The sequence below is a fragment of the Brienomyrus brachyistius genome, unplaced genomic scaffold, assembly GCF_023856365.1.
Source record: "Brienomyrus brachyistius isolate T26 unplaced genomic scaffold, BBRACH_0.4 scaffold32, whole genome shotgun sequence".
Lineage (NCBI taxonomy): Eukaryota > Metazoa > Chordata > Actinopteri > Osteoglossiformes > Mormyridae > Brienomyrus > Brienomyrus brachyistius.
The window spans coordinates 4,226,735-4,248,993 of NW_026042307.1; the positions used below are offsets into that span (position 1 = coordinate 4,226,735).

Consider the following 22,259-nt stretch of genomic DNA (forward strand, 5'->3'; position numbering starts at 1 on the left):
AAGCAACCTGTCACTGAACAGACTCCTCTGGTTGTTTATGGCAGTGTGCAGAGGATGCCCAGCATTGTCCATAATGTCCAGCAATTTTTTTAGTGTCCTTTTCTCTGCCACTATCGCCATAGTGTCCAGCTTCATGCCGACCACAGAGCTAGCCTTCCTGATCAGTTTTTCCAGCCTGGATGAGTCCTTCTTTGCTGTGCTGCTCCCCCAACACACCACAGCATAGAAAAGTACTCCAGCAACCACTGACTGGTAAAACATCCTCAGGAGCTTCCTGCAGATGTTAAAAGACCTCAGTCTCCTGAGGAAGTACAGTCGGCTTTGGGCTTTTTTATACAGGTGCTCTGTGTTGCATGACCAGTCCAGTTTGTTGTCCACCCACAGCCCGAGATACTTGTATTTGTTGACCACCTCCACCTCCTCCCCCTCTATCTGAACCGGCAGTGGACCTTCTCTGGACCTCCCGAAGTCCACAACCAGTTCCTTGGTCTTTGAGGTGTTGAGTTGCAGGTGGTTTGTGTGACTCCATGTAACGAAATTCCTCACCAGACTTCTGTACTCCTCTTCCTGATCCTCCCAGATACACCCCATGATGGCTGTGTCGTCTGCAAACTTCTGAATGTGGCATAATTCAGAATTATAGTAGAAGTCAGAGGTGTACAGGGTGAAAAGAAGAGGGGACAGCACAGTTCCCTGTGGTGCTCCTGTGCTGCTGACCACAGTGTCAGACATGATGTCCTTCAGCCTGACGTACTGTGGTCTGTCAGTGAGATAGTTGGAGATCCAAGCTATCAAGCAGGGGTCCACCTGCATCCTGTTCAGTTTTTCCTGGAGCATACAGGGCCGGATGGTATTAAAGGCACTAGAGAAGTCAAGAAACAGGATCCTGACCGTGCCTTTCCCCCCGTCCAGGTGTGAGTGGGCTCTATGTAGGAGGTACAGGATGGCATCCTCCACGCCGACATCCGCCTTGTATGCGAACTGTAGTGGGTCCTGGGCATGTTGTACCTGTGGTCGTAGGAGGTTAAGGAAGAGCCGCTCTAGAGTCTTCATAAGATGTGACGTCAGTGCCACCGGTCGGAAGTCATTCAACTCATTGGGCCGGTTCCTTTTGGGGACTGGTACAATGCAGGATGTCTTCCATAGGGCGGGCACTCTCCCCAGTTGCAAACTGAGATTGAATACTCGTTGTAGCGGCTCCCCAAGTTCAGCAGCACACGCCTTTAGCATCCTAGGACACACCTTGTCTGGGCCTGCTGCCTTTCTGGGGCAAAGCTTCCTCAGTTGTTTCCTGACCTGATCCACTGTAATACTGGGAGATGATTGGAAGGGGGGGGGGGGAAGATGTCCTGCTGTTGAGAGAGGGGTTGTAGGAGGAGGGTGTCATAGTGTCCAGAAGGGGGGGAAGTGAGGGAGGTAGGAAAGTGGTGAGAGGGCTCTGTAGTAAAGATGAGGGTGGGGGGGTTGTGGGCTGGTCAAACCTATTGAAGAAGTTGTTAAATTCGTTTGCCTTCTCCACCGTCCCCCCCACTAAGCTGTTCTTGATGTTATAGCCTGTGATGGTTTTCACACCATTCCAGACCTCCCTCATATTGTTCCTCTCCAACTTCTGCTCCACCTTCCTCCTGTAGGTGTCCTTTGCTTCCCTCAGGCAGCGTTTCACCTCCCGCTGTGCTGCTTTCATCTCCTCCTTCACTTTGCTCCTGAAAGCCTTCTTCTTCATGTTGAGGACAGCTTTGACTTCCTGTGTTACCCACGGTTTATTATTAGGATAACACCGTACCGTCTTAGCAGGGGCAACCGTGTCCACACAAAAGTTGAGGTAGTCTGTCAGACAGTGTGTCGCCCCCTCTATGTCCTCACCATGTGGGCTCAGAAGCACATCCCAGTCTGTGGTGTCGTAGCAGTCTCTCAGAGCGTCCTCCTTTTCTGGAGTCCATCTCCTGATGGAGCGTGTTGTGACAGGCTGCCTTTGGACGAGGGGTGTGTATTGTGGCTGTAGGTAAACCAGGTTGTGGTCTGACTTCCCTAACGGGGGGAGGGGGGTGGCTCTGTATGCGTCTCTCACATTTGCATACAGTAAGTCAATTGTCCTGTTGCTCCTTGTGGGGCAATCCACAAACTGGTGAAAAGCAGCCAGAGTAGAGTCCAGTGTGGCATGATTAAAGTCTCCAGATATAATAATGAAAGCCTCTGGGTTTTGTGTCTGCAGTCTTGCTGTAACTGTGTGTATTTTCTCGCAGGCAGCTGCTGCGTCGGCCCTCGGAGGGATGTAAACACACACACAGATCACATGACTAAACTCCCGAGGTAAATAATATGGCCGCAAGCTAACGGCTAGCAGCTCCAGGTCCGGACGGCATACCGAAACTTTAACGGAGACATGTCCAGGGTTGCAGTATCTGTTGTTAATGTAGACAATGAGTCCCCCACCTCTGCTTTTTCCGCTGGCCTGCGTGTCCCTATCGGATCTCACGAATGTGAAACCGCATAGGTCTACGTTAGCCTGTGGCGTTAGCTCGGTTAGCCACGTCTCCGTGAAGATAAACAAACTGCACTCACGATATAGTCGGTGGTTGTTCAAAGCACACAGTTCATCCATTTTGTTATGTAGCGAGTTCACGTTGCCCATTATCACTGTCGGGATTGATGGTTTGAATCGCCTCCGGTGATCCGCTTTCCTCGCTCCAGCCTTGCAGCCTCTGTAGCTCCTCTTTATCTCAGCTGGAATGTTGTGTCGCATGCCGGTCTGTTCCTGTGTTCTTAGCGCCAGCAGCTCCGCTCTCAAATAGATGCAGGAGCTGGTTCCAGAAGTTTTAAAAAGTGCATTATCCATCTTGTATCGCTATATCCAAGAGATAAAAGTAAAGTAACTAGAGAAAGTGAAATAAAGTTTAAAAGCCTAGTCTAAAAAAAGTTAAAGGTTAAGAAAAGGTGCGGTGTTGCAGAGCTACTTGGAAAGGCTGCCGTCACTCCAGCGCCATCTTGAAAGATGTAGTGACTCTTATTTCCCTTATTCCGAATTTTTTCTAGTAGTCTTTTGTGTTCTTTTGAGCATTTTGGAAATGAGAGTGCTTGTGCAACTTCAACTTCGGTCAAATGGGTTTTTAAATGACGAGATATTATTGACTGTGGTTTCCCACAAGTGTAACAGTAATTCTTATTTTCAGAACAAGCAATGTCTGATGACTGAAGACATTTCTCAGCTCCAGCCATGTTATCCTTTGCTCTTGCCACTGATACATCCTTAAAATCTCCAGGCAAATCACCTGCACCAGTACCACCTATTATTTCCAATTGCTGTTCACTTGTAGGTGTTTTAGGGTCTTTTCTGGGCAAAGAAACACAATCTGATCTATTGATTAAAGCGTCAACTTTCAATGATCTTTTGATCTCCGAAAGGCGTTTAACTTAACTGGTGCTTGAAAGGAAATCCGTCCCTTCTCCAGAACTATCTGACTCATTGTCTGATTCTCCATCTACCAACTCCTCCAGACAACAGAAAAAAATCATCCTCATTTAAACAAGATACTTCCCTGGCCTTCAAATACTGTGAACCTTTGCTGACACCTTCCTGGTACAACTTTGTTTTTTGAGATTTGGTGCACTTTGAGGTGGCAACTTTCATGTTCTGTTCATTTGAGGACCAATTGTCTTGAACATTGTTTACATATCCTGCTGCTAACACCATTTAACTGCCCGAACACTGTCCGAGTCTAGGACATATTCCTCATCTGAGAGTGACACGTCCTCATCAACTTGAAAATCTTATACCCTAGTATCAGAAAATAGAAGATCACTATATAGTATTTGTGAAGAGAGATGGTTCATAAGTAAAACTATAAATTTGCTCACCCATGAGAGTGGTTCTTCATCTTTCTTTTCAAATTTTTCAAAGCAGGACTTGTGCCAAAATTTAGAGCACACTATAAGAGAGAAATAAATTGTACTCATATTTCAAATGCATTTAAAATAGAGACACAAATTGTGGCTAATTCCTTTAATCCACAACCAACCATGATTAGGCCACGATTAGGTAAACCCTTAACTGATAAGTATAACAATAAAGGACACACACACAGAATACCAAAGGGTCTTTGAGTTTATGTAAAAGTGCTATATAAATAAAAATGCAAAAACAAAGAATTCCCTGTCTAAAAAAGTACCAGTTTAACATTGGGTCTATGGATGATAGTTACATATGTAACAATATAAAACAGTTTAGTCATATTACCTCTCAATATATTGTCTCAATATTACCTGAGGAAAAATCTACATTCCTACAGTACCCTCACCTTTGGTCACGAGCTGTGTGTAGTGACCGAAAGAACGAGATCACGAGTGCAAGCGGTCAAAATGAGTTTCCTCCGCAGGGTGGCTGGGCTCTCCCTTAGACATAGAGTGAGGAGCTCAGTCATTTGGGAGGGACTCAGAGTAGAAATGCTGCTCCTCCGCATAGGGAGGAGCCAAATGAGGTGGCTCGGGCATCTGATTAGGATGCCTCCTGGACGCCTCCTTAGTGTGGTGTTCCAGGCATGTCCCACTGGGGGGAGGCCCCAGGGAAGACTCAGGACACGCTGGAGGGACTATGTCTCTCGGCTGGCCTGAGAATGAATCCAGAAGAAAATCTCCCCTCTCAAAATAGAAACTGCTGAATACCCCACGGCCTACAAGAGAAAGCAAACACTACATTAAGATCAACCTCAAATGCTCCTGCATGATGTTCCCTGTTAACAACAACAACAACAAATTTATTTTTATATAGCGCATTATCACAACATTATATTGTCTCAAAGTGCTTTACAGCATCCTCACCCAAAGCCCCCAGTGAGTAAGCCATAGGCGACAGTGGCAAGGAAAAACTCCCTAGAAGGAAGAAACCTTGGGAGGGACCAGACTCAAAGGGGGAGCCCATCCTCCAGGGGCCGGCAGGGATAGTCAAATAGAGAGATGGTTAAGTGCCAGAGATGGGCCAAGTCACATTGTCCCAATCATAAGATTTGGGAAATAACTGGAGAGCAAGGAAGATGACAAGCCAATGCCGAAGCCGAGTCTTCTTCCAATCGCCAGGCAACCAGAGGTAAGGCAGCGGGTCATACATGGAAGATCAGAACGGCGAGCTGGATGCAGGGACGTCACTGGTGGTGGCGACGTCACATGTGGCCGGGTGTGCTGGATATCTTGATAGATTGAGGTCTCCAGGCATCACCCCCCAGGAGGAGTAGGGGAAATAAAATGTACAATTAGGCAAAGTAGAGGAGGCTATTGGCAGTGCTAAAAGCTAGGTGAGTGGAGTATGAAGTGCAATGTGCAAGCTCCGGCAGATAAGGCTATGGCAGCATCAGTAGGAGGGAGAGGCAAGTGGGAATGCAGGCATGGGGAGTCCCTGAAATGTCAGCACTCCAGTTCCACAAGAGATTGCGAAGCTTATTAACAATAAGCAGCATAACATTAATACACTAAAAAACCCTGGATAAAATCAATTATTCGTACATCTCCTCCTGTGAAAAATCATTGATGTTTATTCATATATTCAGTTTATTGTCACAATCCGTTGAACATGCGTAAGGCGAACGAGCAGGTAAGCAGGCAGGAGGCAGGCAAAGTCGGGTAAACGGGGATTTATTGGGAACACGGGGAGCAGGAAACATCTCATGCAGACTAACATCAATGACAGCCCAGGAACCAGGGCAAGACGCGGATTGAAATACAGAAGACGGAGCAAAATAACTAGACACTGCTGGGTACGATCAGGGAAGCACACGTGGATAATGAGGGGGGCGTGGCACACACGAGGATCGTACGAGCTGGGCGTGACAGAACCCCCCCCCAAAGGCGCGCTCTCTAGGCGCGCCTCAGGGGAGGCGACGGACCAGACGAGACTGGGGAACCAGGACCTGAAAAACAAGAAAAAAACCATTAACGAGACACTGGGAACAGGACTGAAACACAGAACTGACACAGAGACAGGACGTAGGTCAGGACTTGACATAGGACGGAAAAGGCAGACAGACAAATCAGGGGACATGGAGGGAACAGGCAGAACAAAAGGGCCGGGAGTGAAAAGAGGAGGAACCAAGGGACGAGGAATGGAGACAGGAGGGACAAAGCCGGGAAGGGGAGCAAACAAAGGAGGGAGATAGGCAGGGGAGTAGGGAGAGAAGGAGGGGGAACCAAGGGGAGCCGCCTCAGGGGAGCCCGCAGCCCTGCGTCTGTGTCCTCTCCCCTTCTTGGACACTGAAATTATGACCCTTGGCCTGGGTCGAGCTCACCGGGGTGAGGGAAGAGCGGACACAAAGGAGGTCCCCAAGGGGTCCCATTAAAGCTCCTCCTCCTCTAAGGAGGGAGGAGCAGTGGTCAGGTTGTCCGGGACCACCTCAGGGACTGGAGCAGGGTCAGGGGTTGGAGCTGTAGGGACAGGAGTAAGGTCAGGACCAGGAGCCACAGGGGGTATAGTCACAGGGGCAGGCAGAGGGAGCGCCTTGGGCGTGGGAGCTGCAGGCAGAATGAGCGCCTCGGGCATGGGAGCTGCAGGCAGAGGGAGCGCCTGCTCGGGAGCTGCAGGCAGAGGGAGCGCCGGCTCGGGAAATGCAGGCAGAGGCAGCTGCGCAGGCGGCTGCTCGGGCTGCGCAGGCGGCAGGAGCGGAGGGAGCTCCTCTGACCAGGCGGCTGCAGTGAGCAGCGGAGGGGGCTGCTCAGGCTGCGCAGTGGCCCGGTGTGTTCTCCGGACGGGGGAAGCTGCTCAGGGAGGCAGCTTAGCAGCGCTGAGGACCTCCGTGGTGATCGGGAGTTCTTCCTGATCACCTTCAGGGAGAGACGCAGGGACGAGGGTGCACGCCCCCAGGGCAATCGTCAGGGCGATCACTAGTCTCTTCCTCCTCCTCCTCTGGCACACGGTGGTGGCGGGAGGTGGCGCTAATTCCGTAAAAGCGGACAGTGGGAGGACAGTCCCTGGTACGCTAAGCACGACCGGAGCTCGGCCAGCTGATGAAAGTTATCGCGCACCCCCTCCGCGAGTAGTCTTCCTCAGCTATGGAAGCTGCTCTTTCTTTTAGGCCTGTCATTCTGTCACGATCTATTGAACACGGGTAAGGCGAAGGAGCAGGTAAGCAGGCAGGAGGCAGGCAAAGTCAGGCAAATGGGGATTTATTGGGAACACGGGGAGCAGGAAACATCTCACGGAGACTAACATCAATGACAGCCCAGGAACCAGGGCAAGACGCGGACTGAAATAAAGAAGACGGAGCAAAATAACTAGACATAGCTGGGTACGATCAGGGAAGCACACATGGATAATCAGGGGGGCATGGCACACATGAGGATCATACGAGCTGGGCGTGACATTTATATTGTTTAGTTTACATTTTAAGCTGATATTTAATGCCTGGCATCACTTTTATTCTGCACATGTGATTCAGTAAGAACGAGTGACTAATAAAATTTGTTGGGAAATCAAATTTACCAAATGAATTCTGGATATGAGCTAACCTGAAGAGCACAGAAACAGCCATATTATCCTATGGATGACACCGAATCGTCCTCAGTGCGATATTTACAGAATGAAACCGCCTTATCTGCACTTAATGACTACATTGTGTTTACCTTTGAAATAGAGTACGATCCACAATCTGCTATTGTAAATGTCGACACAATGCAGGTAATGCTTCTGTATTAACAAGAATTAGGAATTTGTAGGCAGTGTCGGTGCACGTATTCATCACATAGATACATCACTTCGGTACACCAGCACTGGGGAGAGTATAATCGGCGAGACAATGACAGTCAACTCGGATCTTGAAAACATATCCGACATGCTAACTAATTTGAGACAACATCATCCAAGTGTATGTGTGACCGGAGAAAGGCAGAAACAACCTCTGCAAGTTATTCTCCGTATGTCATTTAAGCCGCTTTGCCAGAAAATTCTAACCAGCCAGAAAAATTACCACTACCAATATGCAGCCATACTCAGCAGTAGAAGACAATTGGATTGTGTTTTCCCTGCTGTACCGAAATTTCACAGAACCATGAATTCAAAACCGAAATTTGTATCAAACCGTGTATTTTGTGTACGGGTACACCCCTTGGAATTTTCATTTAACTCCAGCAATGTGAAAAGAAAACTTAGTCTATTGTTCTACTATAAAAACAATTTTGTTACCTGATTTTACTGTCCGTTCCACAAGTTGGATATTATGGGAAATTGTAGTGTCCTCTTCGTCTCGTGCTGAAGTCCACCGATAGAAACGAGGATTCTCAGTAAATGACATAGCTCCCAGCCAATCACAACCTAAGATGGCTAGTCCAGACCTAGCCAATCAGCAGCCGTAAATCTTAACGCAAGTGTTATTCTGGTGTTTCTCCTGCATCAGCCTACAGAGGGCGCAATGCTGAATACAGAGTTTACACTGTGTGAACTTATTTTTGTGGTTTTGTGGTTTAAAAGCACATGGCGCCAAAGTTTGCAAGGGGGGGGGGTTTCTAACTTAGATAAGTGCATCTGTATTACAGGAATTATGAGGACACCACCCCTGTCCTCATAATCCCAAATGTCCCATATTGTTGGTACATAATCAGGTGAAAAGTCCTGATAAATCATAAAACTAACGCACACACACACAAACACACACACACAGATAACAAGGGAGGCCAACATTCCAACTTTTATGGCCCAAAGATTAGGGACCTCCGGAGAGCAGAGTGGACCTCAAGGATAGGGGTCCCTTTACTTAGCACGCAACCCCCCCTCCCCATCCTGCCTTACACATCACTCACCCAACAGACCAACACCCTAAAGAAAGTTTCTTTTAAGTTCGGCTTTTGTATACCATGTATGTTTGTTTACTCATGATTGCTAGTCTCCATATCCAGATAGGTTATATTTCCTTGTGTCTTTAGACAGTCTTAGTGTTGTGTGCCAACCTTATAACCATGTTCACAGCTGTTCATGTTCATGTATCAGCTATTTTACCCCTGAACACTTATATAAATTTGAATAAATAAATATGTATAGCTACCACTGCATATATGTTCTCATGGTTATACCAGAAGAATATTAAAAATTAAGGTTTCTGTAAAGAATTCAATATCCACACAGACTTGGAGTCCAGTGAAGACTGTAATTTTATATCCCTGCGAACAAGCAATACAGACAGGCTACTACAATACAGTATCCGGATGTTATATAACATTCAGGAGAATGAGAGTTTTATCGACTCAGTGTTAACGGCTCCGGATATGTCCGCGATAGCAAGTCAGTCTTCCCCCGCTCCGGCAGCAGAGCCTTCGCAGCAAGGCATAGCCGTAAATCAAAACCAAACTCACACCGGCGCCATTCGCCTATTCGCGTTTCCAACAGGTTCTCCCCACTCAGTGAAACTCCCACTGAGACACCTGTTGAAAGTGCTCTAGTAATTGGCGATTCTATTCTAAGAAACGTGAGAGTAGCGACTCCAGCGACCATAGTAAATTGTCACTTACTGATATTCATTAATATTCCTGTAGTACTCCTTTGTAACTGTTCTGGTTGATTTAAATTTATCCTAAAACAGTTACGTGAGTATTACACAGTAAGTTTCACTTTTCCCCTTCTTTTGAACAGTTTCGCTCACCTGAAACACAAGCACAAAAACCCGCTTGTTAAACAGGACTGTATGCGGCGATCCTTGTCGAGTTCTCTGCATAACGCATGCGCTCTTTGCTCTCCACTCAGTGGACCCCCCCGCGAGCTGCCCAAAGTGCCTGTGTGTGCTCCACTCCTGTTACCCTGCCTGCCCGAATTGCACCACAGTTGTCCCTGCCCTAAACCCATCAGCCACGCAGTACATTACAATATTACAAGAGATGAACAATGCAAATAACAGTGCAAAATAATAACATTGAACACAATATTTAGCATATGGGAAACTAACAAGGGTTCCACATTAGCCTTGCTGGCTCATCTCTTTGTAGTTCTTCACCCCAAATCACCATTGTTATTGTGTTTAGACCGCCTGGGCCGTACAGTGATTTTCTTAAGGAATTTGCTGATTTTTTAACAAACCTGGTGGTCAGTACTGACAAAGCCGTTATTGTGGGTGATTTTAACATTCATATGGAGAAGGATAATGATCCTTTAAAAATAGCGTTTGCAGCTATTCTTGACTCTGTAGGTGTATGTCAGAATGTAGTCGGGCCTACTCATGTCTTTAACCATACCCTTGATTTGATCATTAGTCATGGCATCCTGGTAGAACATGTGTGTATTATGCCACAGAGTCCTCTGCTCTCAGATCATTACTTGTTAACATTTGAAATCCAGTATAGCCTCCTGTTGACCACCACTCCAAAGTATAGAATCAGACGTTCTATTAAGGCACTAACTACAACAACATTTATGAAACAACTTCCACAGTCCTTCAGCCTTACATCTGAAGCATCGTGTGTAAGTGAACTTGAACAGGCAACTTCAAACATGGAAAAATCCCTTCGCAGCACTCTAGATCTTGTGGCTCCACTTAAGAGGATAAAGCATAGCAATAACAAACCTGCCCCCTGGTACTCTGATAATACACGTGAACTCAAACAGGCATCACGCAAGCTAGAGCGAAAATGGCGCTCAACTAAACTGGAAGTTTTCAAATATGCCTGGAAAGAGAGCCTCTCTAAATACAGGCAAGCACTAGTGACTGTGTATCTCTCCAGATTAATAGACATGAATAAAACCAATCCTAAATTGCTATTTGAATCCGTGGCTAGGTTAACACAGAATTCCTCATTAAACTCGCATGTCCCGCAAGCTCTTAAGAGTGATGACTTTCTTACATTTTTTAATGGTGTAGGGAGCTGCCCACTGGCCCAATGGCGGAATCCAATGGCGCAGCCGAAGGCTGTGAATGCGTGTTGGTCCTTCCAAGCGCTCCTGGGAATTACTTACCCTTTTTAATATACAAGATATTCTTTTAGACACATATCTGACTCCATTTTATTAATGACCTTATTTCAGTATATTGTAGTCATGACGTTTATGTTATTCGGATTACTTCGAGACTCTCCTTTAGATTACCAACTCTATTTTACCCCTGACGAAGGAGTCCACCAGATTCGCCTCGGCCGACAGGGCGATCCGTGGGCTTGTTCCACAGGGTTTGTCTTAGATGCACGGAAATCGCCACCATTTAAGACAATGTCAGCCTCTGATTATTCGGGTCCCTCGACCTATATAATTCCCCAAAGGCCCAGTGTCTGCCAATTACTGAGCATGTGGGTGCCTCGGAGATTAAGCAGATGTTTACCCGAACCACACGTACGTTCACCTCAGAGGCTCAGCCGGGGGCAGCCCATATCATAACATGTGTCAACCTCAGCGGCTGTGACGGCGCACCTTTTGTTGCGGTAGTTTGTACGAGGTTTTACTTTGGGCTCGTCTCAGGGACTCCGCCGATGCCGCCCATTGTCTTACCATGTGAGCGTCTCAGGGACTATGCCCGGTGCCTAGGAACATAGTGTGTACGCCCCTCAGAGGGTAGACCGGTACCTTTCATCAGCATGGGTTGACCTCAGAGGTTAAGTCGGCCCGTAACTGAGCGTGTGCGAACTCCAGAGGTGCGGTTTTGGTATCCACCTAACTTAACTTGGGCAGTCGAGTTTGGGACCCGGATAAAGGGGATTTAACCCAGAGGCTGCAAGATAGTATTTACCACTTTAGTCCTAATCAGGATAGAAGCCCAATCTGGAAAGTTTATAAAGAAGTTAGCAAATCAGACAGTCATGAAGTAATCAAGACAACATTTATTAAACATATTACAATATATAATTATTGACATGTGGCCACATACTTGTAAATACATTTGGACAAATACAATATTAAACAATCACATTCCTCAGCTGAGAGTGCACAAAGTTCTGCGGAAAGTATCTGACTACAGATGGACTTTCACGCAGTTCTCTGTGGGAGCTCTGATTACAGAGTGACTCCCCGAATCCTTCCGAGGCCCTTCCTTAAGTATCCAAACCATGTGATGGCATGTCTCTGAAGACTGACCAATTTCGGTCAATAGTTAATTTTAGGGGCATTGTTGACCTTGGTTCTCAGGTCCCCAGCCAATCAGATCACTTTAGGGGGTGGTCGTAATTCCCTTGTTCTGCCATGTGAGAGGCTCTCTCAGTTTGGTGGGTTTAGCCGAAGTTTCTATAGTTCTCTTAGGGAAAACTATACTGCCTTAAATCTGAGTGTATAACACTCGCCGTCTCATGCCTATTCAAACGAGACCAAACATGCGTGTATTTGTCCCTAACATCTATGTGTGGTGAGTTATCCTATTTCTAGTGGAAAAGGTGTCTGTGTCTGGGGACTGACAGCTGTTGTTCTGTGGATTGACTGTGGAACTCTGGCCACTCCAGGGGGTGAAAGGTCTTGCTTTTTCTGTATTGCTCCAGTTATTCTCAGGAGCCGGCAGGGCTTTGCCTTCCTTAAAAGGGATGGTTTGATGCGTGGAGTCCAATCTTGCCTGGGCCAGTGGATCCTTTTCTTGGAGTTCTGAAATAGACTGATGCAGGCTGATCAGAGTTGGGGCCTGCAGGACCTATAAGTTTTATGTCCTTACAGTTCCCCCCTTGGCCCCTTGGGGCAGACCATTGTCCCAGAGGGGTCATTTCCTAGGTCCCTGAAGTCTCCAACCTCTGTGCAGGTTGTACCTGTAGAGGACTAAGGATGAAGGCGTTTTTGGTAGATGTTTTGAGAATCAGGATGTGATGTCGGAGGTAGCAGAATCGGAGTCTGATGATGATGAAGATAAAGCCACTGGCGATAACGCATATCCGAAACATCCAGTCCCACCGTGAGCAGATATACTGCGCTAACCGTGTGGATGCGCTGGTCAGGATATGTACAGTTTCCTTTGCTAAGCTGGCCGGCACCTGCGCTTGATGGAGGTGGTAGTCAATCTGTAGAATGACCTGCTGAACTAAATCCATGGTTTCGGTCATGGTTCGAGTGCCTTCTACATAAAAGGCGTCGTCCCATCATGGGAAGACATCAACATCTAATGGTACTCTCCCCAGAATGTTGATGTGAACCATGATGAAGTCTTCGGTTACCTCCAGGCAGAAAGTGTGATTTGCAGGGCAGGTAAGGCCTCCATAGGAGAATGAGTCCATTTCACTGACAACACACCATTGTGTATGTGAGACTTGAACTGCTTCTGCGTGTCCATGTAGTGAGTGTATGTTGATGAGTTTTGTGTCGTTATGTGAAAAGAGCTGAAGTGTGTTGCAGGTGCAAATGATATGATGCGTGGTCTCGTGGCAACAGGCACGAGTATTAACTAAGGTTTCAGTCCCTTTCAGAGTCATGCATCCCATACGATGGTCCCACTTAATTACCTGGTCTTTTACTATGGTTCCCAGGGATGGTATGGTGGTCAAATTTGGGCATACCTGGTCTGGATTACTTAAAGAAAAGGTTACAAAGAATCCTATACAACCAACACATTCAGTACCCGTATGCATCATTAAAGAGGTTAGCAATTCAGAATATTTCAAAGTTCCTCTTATATCTGATTTCAACCATTTCTCTAACTCAAGTTTGCCAATCAGGTCTTTAAGAGCATGTCTTGGAGTTTTTCTCAGACGTAGGTCCAATATTTCCTGTCTTGCTGCTGTAAACAGATCTTGCGCATAAGCGCGGCAGGCTATATCACGCTCGAGGAATTGTGTCTGGTTAAAGAGGGCCTCGCTAATTGTTAGAAGGGTTTGGGCTTCAGATTTTACTACTTTGATGAGATTCTCATTGCTATTTGAGAGATGTTGGACGCCGGTGGCTACTTGATTAGCCACCTAGGTTGTATACTGGGATTGTCCTGCTATTCTATAACTGTTTATGATGGAATTCCCTGACCCAAACAGTCCGGTTATGCTTGCAATTAGATCTCGTTTGAGTCGTTTATGCGACACTTGAATAGCAAGCCAGCTTTTGTAATCAGAGACTAAGTCCTCGAGTCGCGTTTGTAACCAGGTATATGTCTTATCTTCACCATTACAATGCTTTAGATACAGAGGTAACAGATTCGAAATATTATACGTTACATGTGCCATTACTAAATTAACATCATGTATTAAAGTTTTGTTTAGGTTGCCTTTGATAAGTCCGTCGGGAGGAGCAGGATATACCGTAGGGCATCGGTTGGGCTTATGGTACCCACATGTGGTGAGTTTGAAGAAGTGATGTGCTGTCCATGAGCAGTTCTGAGGGCTGGTGTAGTCAGTCCTGCTGCTTTGGCACTGCCCCACACAGTAAGTCCTTTCTCTCCGGCTGGTCCATATGAAAGTCTTGGGTATGCTGATTTTCCTGGAGGGGAGGTTACTGTAGATTGAAGAACCACTCTGTATAGTGTATAGTAGTGGTGTTGTGGGTTACTGAGTGTGTGCACCAATACTTCGCAGGTTCTAGATCCTGAGTGTTATAAAACTTCTTCGGGTCTAGCCCATCGTTTTTCTGTTTATGCATGGGATATAACTTTCCCTCAGTCGCGTCTGGTATATCCTTAAGTTTATACCAGGATATGAGATTATGGGATCCTGAAGAGATGCTGAGGTATCCAGTTATATTTAAATAGGGAAGATAGGTGGATCCTGTCTTACAGCAAATCTGTGTGGCACAATTTGGTTCCGGAGCTACTCCGGGGGGCCATATAACTGAGTCCTGTAATTGTGTCTCATGAGATGTGTATGGCCCCTCCATGTGTCTCCACACCCATCTTCTGCATTCTGAGCTGTGCTTCAAGTGGACTCTCAGCCCCAGCTTGAGGAATGTCTGGTTAGACACCTGTGTCACGTCTGGCGTCCATGGAATTTTTTTTTTTTTACAAAGACCCATACCGTTATCATATCCCCTGCTGAGAACTTGGTCTCAGAATTTGGGTTGCAATAGCTCGGTCTGATTGTTGTTGTTTGATGGCTGCTAACGCTTGAAGTACTTTCAAGTGTTCTTGCAGTTGGAGCAACACTGTCTGTTGCTTAGCCACTATCCGGGGTCCTAAATCTGCAGGGAATATATCTGGGTCAATTTGGCAATCTCATCACTCGTCCGGTCATGAGCTCATATAGACTAATGCCTGTTGCTTTTGTAGGGGTTGCTCGTAGCACCGTCAGGACTGTAGGTCGTACATCAATCCATTGGTTGTGGCATTATGCTATCTGCTTTGCAATGCCTTCCTTGATTGTGCGATTAACTTGCTCAACTATCCCAGAACTCTGAGGTCTGTATGGGACATGGGACATGGAGCATCTGCTGGATGTTTAGCATCCGGCACATCTCTCTTACTACCTGTCCTGTGAAATGGGTACCCTGATTGGATTCAATTTATTGGTGTCCCCCATAATGGGATGATTTGGTTTGCTAGCACCGTGCCACTGTGGTTGCGGTATTGTTACGTCTGGGTATGACTTCTATCCACTCTGAGAGTTTATCAATTATGATCAAGCAATACCGGTACCCCCCTTTGGCACTGGGTAGCGGGCCAATTAAATCCATTTGCAATTTCTCCCAGGGGCCCCATGGTGGATCTGCTCTATGTAATTCGGTACGCTCTGGTTTTCCTTGGTTAATGATGGCACACACATGACATGACTTGCACCATGCGTCCACGTCCGATCCCATTGCTGGGCACCAGAAATACCGCTGTATAAGTTGTAATGTTTTACAGGCTGATACATGCGTATATTCATGGTACAATTTGATTATGGGTTTTCGTTATGCTTTGGATACAACATATTTGCCTTCTCTTTCTCACCTTATAGCAGTCCTCTGTATTATGGCTTGCCTTTTGAACAAAGTTTACACCATTCTAGGGATTTCTGTGGATCTGGGCTATTCCCTTCGGTTATCCACTGAGTTGCGGCTATCGTCCGAGTTTTGCTCAATTTCATCCGGTTTTCTATTTTGCCAGCCCAATCCACCAATGCCTTATACATATTTTCTGGTAGATCCACACCATGGATCATTGCTTGTTGGCTATGAGGGCCTGCATTATTTTTCAGGAGGTGTATTAACACTTCCTGATCGCGGTGCGCTTCCTCCATCCCCGAGTGTTCTTTAAAGAACACCCACATGCGCTCCGCAAAAGCTTCAAATGGCTCTTTAGTAGCCTGCTTAATCTCCAGTATTTTATGCCACACTATATGTGTGGGTCCCCTCAGGTGAAGCAGCGCGTCCCTGAGTCGGCTAAACACATCTTCCTCAACATCCCCATTTTGATTTATTATAATATCCCCTTACTTTAACTCTGCGGTCAATTTGGGCCGCAGCTCTTTGGGGATCATAAGCAAGACTATTTGCCATGCATCTCGGGCTTCTAGATTGTACCCTGAAGCCTGTAACATGAGCTTGTCCCAGTATGGCTGAAACGGGCCTTGTCTGGGCATCTTGCTGATCACCTCTCTGTGTCTTGCACACTCGTCACATGTTAAGGGACGACTGATCACCGTAACATCATTGCCTGCATCCGTCATTATTTTGAGAACCCTACTCTGACAGATTTTTGGGAAGAGTGCCTGACCTCATTCGAGTCCTTATGGGACTCCAACTTTTCGGCTGTCCAGGTCTATGGGGCCGATATTGAGTATCACTAGAGGGACTTGGAGATCTCGCTGGATTCCCCCTCTGACTGGCAATCCCCATAGAAGTTTGGCTACGAACTTCTTCCACAGACATATCACGAGTTTTATTAGTTAATGCAGCCAAGTCCTCATCCTCACTATCGACATGTGGGTTGGAATCTCTAGACTCGGTTGCTGCCTGCCGAATGGCGGCTACTGGGAACCCGGCATTACCGCAATAATCCTCTAATGCGGATGTATAATTATGCTTCCGCTGGAGTTTATCTTCCAACTTAGCTATTTGGGTTTCCCATATTTCACCCTGACGTGCCCAGCCCTGCTTTTCATATGCAAAGCTATCAACCTGTGCACGGAGTCTTTTCAACTCCTCTGATTGTGAAGTTTCCAAGCTGCGTATTACCTCTAAGGTCCGCTCTTTCTCTGCCAGTGCAGCAAGATCATTACGGCGGAGCAAATACACAATTGCAGCAGGAAGGTCTTGATACTTAGACTTGGATCCCAGCTTCCGCCCTTCGCTATTATACCAATATAAGATTTGGCTGTTATCCCAACTCAGCCCTAAGCCTTTACCATGCAGGCGAACCAGAGTATCTTTAAGGCACACTGCAAGTGCTCCCATCAACTCCTCATAAGCCTCTCCACTACCATATCCCTGATTATCCATGTTTATTTACTTACTTTTCTCCACCACCAGATTTCTACGGTCTCCAATCTATTCCTGTTTTACACCACCTGTCGCTCACTTGCCCTCAACTCTTCACCTATAAACAAAAACCACTTTACTCACCAAACCTGCAGAGAGAGAAGGGATGCACCAAACCTCATCTTCTGTCCTTCAGGGGCTGTCTTGGGGATGCTTGAAAGCGGCGCTAGAAGGACGTCACTCGCCTGGCTGCTCCAGCTCTCACGGGATCACGTCGCTCGTCTGGCTGGTTCAGCTCTCGTGAGATCACGTCGGGGTCACCAAATTGTAGGGAGCTGCCCACTGGCCCAATGGCGGAATCCAATGGCGCAGCCGAAGGCTGTGAATGCGTGTTGGTCCTTCCAAGCGCTCCTGGGAATTACTTACCCTTTTTAATATACAAGATATTCTTTTAGACACATATCTGACTCCATTTTATTAATGACCTTATTTCAGTATATTGTAGTCATGACGTTTATGTTATTCGGATTACTTCGAGACTCTCCTTTAGATTACCAACTCTATTTTACCCCTGACGAAGGAGTCCACCAGATTCGCCTCGGCCGACAGGGCGATCCGTGGGCTTGTTCCACAGGGTTTGTCTTAGATGCACGGAAATCGCCACCATTTAAGACAATGTCAGCCTCTGATTATTCGGGTCCCTCGACCTATATAATTCCCCAAAGGCCCAGTGTCTGCCAATTACTGAGCATGTGGGTGCCTCGGAGATTAAGCAGATGTTTACCCGAACCACACGTACGTTCACCTCAGAGGCTCAGCCGGGGGCAGCCCATATCATAACATGTGTCAACCTCAGCGGCTGTGACGGCGCACCTTTTGTTGCGGTAGTTTGTACGAGGTTTTACTTTGGGCTCGTCTCAGGGACTCCGCCGATGCCGCCCATTGTCTTACCATGTGAGCGTCTCAGGGACTATGCCCGGTGCCTAGGAACATAGTGTGTACGCCCCTCAGAGGGTAGACCGGTACCTTTCATCAGCATGGGTTGACCTCAGAGGTTAAGTCGGCCCGTAACTGAGCGTGTGCGAACTCCAGAGGTGCGGTTTTGGTATCCACCTAACTTAACTTGGGCAGTCGAGTTTGGGACCCGGATAAAGGGGATTTAACCCAGAGGCTGCAAGATAGTATTTACCACTTTAGTCCTAATCAGGATAGAAGCCCAATCTGGAAAGTTTATAAAGAAGTTAGCAAATCAGACAGTCATGAAGTAATCAAGACAACATTTATTAAACATATTACAATATATAATTATTGACATGTGGCCACATACTTGTAAATACATTTGGACAAATACAATATTAAACAATCACATTCCTCAGCTGAGAGTGCACAAAGTTCTGCGGAAAGTATCTGACTACAGATGGACTTTCACGCAGTTCTCTGTGGGAGCTCTGATTACAGAGTGACTCCCCGAATCCTTCCGAGGCCCTTCCTTAAGTATCCAAACCATGTGATGGCATGTCTCTGAAGACTGACCAATTTCGGTCAATAGTTAATTTTAGGGGCATTGTTGACCTTGGTTCTCAGGTCCCCAGCCAATCAGATCACTTTAGGGGGTGGTCGTAATTCCCTTGTTCTGCCATGTGAGAGGCTCTCTCAGTTTGGTGGGTTTAGCCGAAGTTTCTATAGTTCTCTTAGGGAAAACTATACTGCCTTAAATCTGAGTGTATAACACTCGCCGTCTCATGCCTATTCAAACGAGACCAAACATGCGTGTATTTGTCTCTAACATCTATGTGTGGTGAGTTATCCTATTTCTAGTGGAAAAGGTGTCTGTGTCTGGGGACTGACAGCTGTTGTTCTGTGGATTGACTGTGGAACTCTGGCCACTCCAGGGGGTGAAAGGTCTTGCTTTTTCTGTATTGCTCCAGTTATTCTCAGGAGCCGGCAGGGCTTTGCCTTCCTTAAAAGGGATGGTTTGATGCGTGGAGTCCAATCTTGCCTGGGCCAGTGGATCCTTTTCTTGGAGTTCTGAAATAGACTGATGCAGGCTGATCAGAGTTGGGGCCTGCAGGACCTATAAGTTTTATGTCCTTACAATGGTAAAATAACTAAGATTAGACAGACTATCCAGTGCACACCCTTACCTACTTACGGCTGCCAGCTTCCTGCTAGTCTTATGCTTACCAATAATGAGACCTTTGAATCATTCATTCCTATTACACACTCAGAACTTTTTAGCTTAATTTTCTCCTGTAAATCCTCTACTACCCTTGTAGACCCAATTCCTACAAAATTCTTCAAGGAAATTGCACCACAGATTGGCACTACCGTGTTAAATGTGTTAAACTCTTCTCTTAGGCTTGGATATGTTCCAAAACCTTTTAAAATGGCTGTTATTAGACCCGTCCTAAAGAAACCAAATCTTGAACCCAGCGTTTTAGGAAACTATAGACCTATCTCAAATCTTCCTTTCATTTCAAAGATCATGGAAAAGGTTGTAGTTTGTCAGTTGGCCTCTTTCCTACAAAAAAATAATACCAATGAATTATATCAGTCTGGCTTTAGACCAAACCATAGCACAGAAATTGCTCTAGTTAAGGTAATGAATGATTTACTTGTGGTTTCTGACCGTGGTTGTGTATCTCTGTGTATTGGTACTGCTTGATTTAATTGCAGCGTTCGATACCGTGGACCATAATATCCTCTTGGACTGGTTAGAAGGTGTAGTTGGCATTACAGGGACAGCACTTTCTTGGTTCTGCTCGTATTTAACTGATCGCTATCAGTATGCCTATGTGAACAATGAATCATCCAAGGCCACAAAAGTTGAATATGGTGTCCCACAGGGATCAGTCCTGGGCCCGCTACTGTTTACCCTATACATGCTACCTCTTGGTAACATTATTAGAAATCATGGTATTGGGTTTCATTGTTATGCAGATGATACACAGTTGTACATATCTGTTAACCCTGATGATACATCACTGCTATCTCAATTAGAAGACTGTCTATTAGATATCCGGTGCTGGATGGCAAAAAATTTCCATATGTTAAACACAAAAAAAACAGAAGTTCTGGTAATTGGTCCCAAGGCTGCAAGAAATAAGTTTAACCACCTCAATGTTGGTAACCTTCCTACACAACCTAACACGGTGGTTAGAAATCTTGGCGTTCTTGTTGATTCAGATCTATGCTTTGATGCTCACATAAAAAGTATTACTAGAACTGCGTTTTATCATCTACGGAACATAGTCAAGCTTCGTAAGATGCTCTCATTTAATGATGCAGAAAAACTAATACATGCCTTCATTAGCTCCAGACTGGATTACTGTAATGCCCTCCTATCGGGTTGCCCGTCTGGATCCTTGCATAAACTGCAGATGGTACAGAATGCTGCAGCCAGAGTTCTAACAAACACACAAAAAAAATTTGATCATATTACACCGGTGTTATCCTCTCTTCATTGGCTGCCAGTTAAGTCCCGAATTGACTATAAAATACTGCTATTAACTTATAAAGCACTCAATGGCCTTGCACCAGAATAACTCAATATTCAATATTCAAGTCTAGACTAAAAACACATCTGTTTATTTTAGCGTATAGGGACACTAGTTCTAGCTCTAGCTAACTCTTCACTCCCAGTCAGACCTGTAGTGTGAGGTGTAGAGCTGGGTGGGGATCGGTGCCATTGGCTTTGGATTAACTGGACTGTCAGTGCTGTCACTCTAGCTTCGCAATCCCTTGTGGAGCTGGAGTGCTGACATTTCAGGGACTCCCCATGCCTGCATTCCCACTTGCCTCTCCCTCCTACTGATGCTGCCATAGCCTTATCTGCCGGAGCTTGCACATTGCACTTCATACTCCACTCACCTAGCTTTTAGCACTGCCGATAGCCTCCACTACTTTAACTAATTGTACATTTTATTTCCCCTACTCCTCCTGGGGGGTGATGCCTGGAGACCTCAATCTATCAAGATGTCCAGCATACCCTACTACATGTGAAGTCGTCACCACCAGTGACGTCCCTGCATCCAGCATGCCCATCTGCCTGTGTCATCTTTCATGTCTGACACCACGCCTTACCTTTAGTTGCCTGGCGATTGGAAGAAGACTCGGCATTGGCTTGTCATCTTCCCTGCTTTCCAGTTTGTCCCAATCATAAGATTTGGGAAATATGTGACTTGACTCTTATTTGACTATCCCTGCCGGCCCCTGGAGGATGGGCTCCCCCTTTGAGTCTGGTCCCTCCCAAGGTTTCTTCCTTCTTGGGAGTTTTTCCTTGCCACTGTCGCCTTTGGCTTGCTCACTGGGGGCTTTGGGTGCAGATGCTGTAAAGCGCTTTGAGACAATGTAATGTTGTGATAATGTGCTATACAAAAATAAATTTGTTGTTGTTGTTGTTGTTTGTCTCCCAAGTTGGATGACACAGCGAATCCCAATAACAATCAGCTAACTTTAATAGCTAGCACATAGAAATCATCAGAACTGTACACAACCACACTTCTGTCCGTAGTATGATTTTAGTACAAGTTCTAATACCCTACACATACATTAAACCAATGTATGATTAATTGTAACCACAGTATTTCACTGGGCTAATAAACGTTTCTCTTTCTACCATGCACATGCTCTCTCCCGTACTTCTCTCCCCTTCCTCTTCCCAGCGCGCCCCTCTGCCCGTAACCCTTGAACTCCACAGTCATCTGACCCATTGGGTTTTCAAATAAAATAAATTCATGATTATTTAAAAAACTGCAAATTAAATTAACCATTTCAATAACAAAAAGTTTGTTGTTAAAATTTTAAAGAGCCCACTTATTTATTTCACAGGTTTACACCTGTCATGCCCGGCTCGTCCGCTCCTCGTGTGTGCCACGCCCCCTGATTACCCACATGTGCTTCCCTGATCGTCTCCAGCTGTAGCCGATTACTTTGATCAGTCTTGTCTTATTTAAGTCCTAGTCTTGCTTGTCTCCCTTGTCCGTCATTGTGGTTAGGTGATGTTTCCTGTGGTTTGGTG

General features: G+C 46.1%; 1 pseudogene; it reads right to left on the reverse strand.

Annotated features, from left to right (window-relative positions):
* Positions 1-6,319: 6,319 nt before the first annotated feature.
* On the reverse strand, positions 6,320-14,073 carry LOC125721096 (uncharacterized; annotated as a pseudogene).
* Positions 14,074-22,259: the final 8,186 nt, after the last annotated feature.